This window comes from Diaphorina citri, unplaced genomic scaffold (genome assembly GCF_000475195.1).
Source record: "Diaphorina citri unplaced genomic scaffold, Diaci psyllid genome assembly version 1.1 scaffold7579, whole genome shotgun sequence".
In the NCBI taxonomy this organism is placed as follows: domain Eukaryota; kingdom Metazoa; phylum Arthropoda; class Insecta; order Hemiptera; family Psyllidae; genus Diaphorina; species Diaphorina citri.
In genome coordinates this window covers 1-3,432 of record NW_007384955.1, presented here as the reverse complement: position 1 = coordinate 3,432, position 3,432 = coordinate 1, and the positions used below count along the sequence as shown (strand labels likewise).

The following is a 3,432-nucleotide window of genomic DNA, read 5'->3' as shown; positions in this document are numbered from 1 at the left end:
AGAAGAAAGTAGAACCTGATGAATTATGATTCAAAGGGAAAGTTTGCCCGGGAAATTCGCTCATTTTTTCAATACCAATCTAGGGTATACTTGAACTTCAGGAAATTAAAAAAAAAAGTTAGTTACCACAATATCTATTATATCCGGGCGAAAAGTTTTCAAATTATCTGTGATGAAAAGTTTACGGTAAATATTGTAGAGGGTATAATACGGTAGGTAATTTTTCCCAGTCGCGTCGGTTTATCACTCTCATTGATGCTCTGTATGATAACAACATCCGTCTTGTGATATCTAGCGATGTTCCTCTCAACCAACTATTCTCCAATGAAGCCGTTATAGATCCACATAGTGATGAACATAGGATGCTGATGGATGATCTAAATATCAAAGCAAATGACGGTACTGACGCTAATCTGAAATCAAATATCTTCACTGGAGAAGAAGAGTTGTTTGCTTTTGAAAGAACCATGTCTAGAATAAGCGAAATGCAAACAAGTGAATATTGGAACAAAGCGATGAGCTGAAAACAATAATACTTCCATTGGATCCAATTTCATTTTGTAGTCAGTTTATTTAGGCCTTCTTTAACTAGATATAGCTTTACCATCTTAGTCAATTTTCTCGGTCCATTTATCGATCTATGTATTTATAATGTTAGAAGTGTTTGCTTTTGAAAGAACCATGTCTAGAATAAGCGAAATGCAAACAAGTGAATATTGGAACAAAGCGATGAGCTGAAAACAATAATACTTCCATTGGATCCAATTTCATTTTGTAGTCAGTTTATTTAGGCCTTCTTTAACTACATATAGCTTTACCATCTTAGTCAATTTTCTAGGTCCATTTATCGATCTATGTATTTATAATGTTAGAATATAAGTTTCACTCTGAGTGAATACGTGAAAGTTCCTCATGGCAAACAGGCCTGATTTCAGTGGTTGTACTTAAGTTTTTTAAAGGCCAAATTTAATCTTCTTGTCATTCGTAAAACTAGTCCAATTTCCAGATTTCATAGACTGATTTGACATTGTAGTCTGTATTATGTTAAATGAATTTAACAATAGAAAAATTGTCAATGCCATAAATTAGGCACATGTGTACCTAGACAGGTGCACATAATAAATCAAAAACTTTTTGCAATTCTTGCCAAAAACTTTTTGTTTTTAAAGGCCAAATTTAATCTTCTTGTCATTCGTAAAACTAGTCCAATTTCCAGATTTCATAGACTGATTTGACATTGTAGTCTATATTATGGTTAAATTAGGCACATGTGTACCTAGACAGGTGCACATAATAAATTAAAAACTTTTTGCATTTCTTGCCAAAAACTTTTTATTCTTACCAGCAGAATTCCAAGAATAATTGAAAATAGAAGAAAGTAGAACCTGATGAATTATGATTCAAAGGGAAAGTTTGCCCGGGAAATTCGCTCATTTTTTCAATACCAAACTAGGGTATACTTGAACTTCAGGAAATTAAAAAAAAAGTTAGTTACCACAATATCTATTATATCCGGGCGAAAAGTTTTCAAATTATCTGTGATGAAAAGTGTACGGTAAATATTGTAGAGGGTAGGTATAATACGGTAAATATAGGGCGAAATTAGACCAGTGGCGACTTACACATGTAATACTTCAGTTACCCATATCGGGGGGTCTTACTCTTACTTTTCGGAAATTAAAACGGATACCTACCCGGATTCAGCAGTTCAGGGTCAACACCGAAAGTTCAGGGTCTGTATCATCATTGAGATATATACAACCAATACATTCAACAATAAAACAACGTGTAGAACTATATTAACCTAGGTACAATAGGTATGTATTTACATTTTTGTGCTTTTACGTTTACCGTCTTACTAACGTGTTCATTTCAATAAATTCATGCTCGATGTTCATGCCAAGATTCACGAAGTGAAGAAGATCCTAGCGCGAGATAAAGCCAAGTCGTATGATCCTATTCCACCTGTTGCCAAAGACATTATTAGTAAAACCTGGCTCATCTGTTTCGATGGAGACAATAAACATGGAATAACAGTCCTGCGACAAGACAGACATAAAAGTCGGATATTAGAAATGGACAAAGAGAAGAAGAAAGATAAGAGAAAAGAGGAGAGGAAAAAGAAGAAGAAGAAGAAGAAGCACAAGAGAAAAAGAACGAGGAAAGAGGAGGAAAACATTTATTTACACAAGACATGATGAAGAAGTGCTAAAATGTGATATGATAAGAACCAGTACTCCTTGTCCTTCGAATATGGGACAAGATAAATCAAAAGGAGAAGACAGATAAGAAGAACAGGAAAAAGGAAGAAGAAGGAGGAGGAGAAGGAGAAGAAGAAGAAAAAGAAGAAGAGGAAGATAAAGAAGAAGAAGAAGAAGGAAATGACGAAAATGAAGAATTAGGAAAGGAAGAGAGAAGAGCAGGAGGATCCTTGCGTAAGTACTCCTTGTCCTTCGAATATGGGACAAGATAAATCAAAAGGAGAAGACAGATAAGAAGAACAGGAAAAGAAGAAGAAGGAGGAGGAGGAGAAAAAGAAGGAGGAGGATGAGGAGGAGCAGGAGGAGGAGGAGGAGGAGGAGAAGAAGAAGAAGAAGAAGAAGAAGAAGAAGAAGAAGAAGAAGGAAATGACGAAAATGAAGAATTAGGAAAGGAAGAGAGAAGAACAGGAGGATGTTTATTGTTTAGAATGATTGCAACTGTCAAGTTCAGATGGAAGATTACCAGTGACGAAATGCGGATTCTGTCCCCTTCAAGGAAGATTCGATGCTGAAAAGACTGAATACACCAACAGATGGAAGATTACCAGTGACGAAATGCGGATTCTGTCCCCTTCAAGGAAGATTCGATGCTGAAAAGACTGAATACACCAACAAAAAAAGTTAGAAAAAATTAAGCTCTGCATAAGTTATCATTTTTCCAAAATGTCCATTACGGAAATTTAAATACATATAGGTAGGCTTGCCAAATATCCAAAATGTCGATTCGGGACGCGAATCCGCGAACATAATCGCCAAATCCGCGAACAAAATTGCCAAATCCGCGAACATAATCGCCAAATCCGCGAACAAAATCGCGAAATCCGCGAACATAATCGCGAAATCCGCGAACATAATCGAGAAATCCGAACTTAATCGCGAAATCCGCGAACATAATCGCGAAATCCGCGAACATAATCGCGAAATCCGCGAACATAATCGCGAAATCCGATAATCGCCCAAATCCGCGAACAAAATCGCGAAATCCGCGAACATAATCGGCAAATCCGCGAACATAATCGCCAAATCCGCGAACAAAATTGCCAAATCCGCGAAATCCGCGAACATAATCGCGAAATCCGCGAACATAATCTCAAAATCCGCAAACATAATCGCGAAATCCGCGAACATAATCGCGAAATCCGCGAACATAATCGCGAAATCCGCGAACATA

The 3,432-nt window shown here is 36.8% G+C and overlaps 1 long non-coding RNA gene across 1 annotated transcript; it reads left to right on the top strand.

Moving 5' to 3' along the window:
• Window positions 1–229: 229 nt before the first annotated feature.
• LOC113472719 lies at window positions 230–1,374 on the top strand. The gene is made up of 2 exons (XR_003394917.1): window positions 230–624; window positions 839–1,374. It is a non-coding gene; the product is annotated as an uncharacterized LOC113472719 (long non-coding RNA).
• Window positions 1,375–3,432: the final 2,058 nt, after the last annotated feature.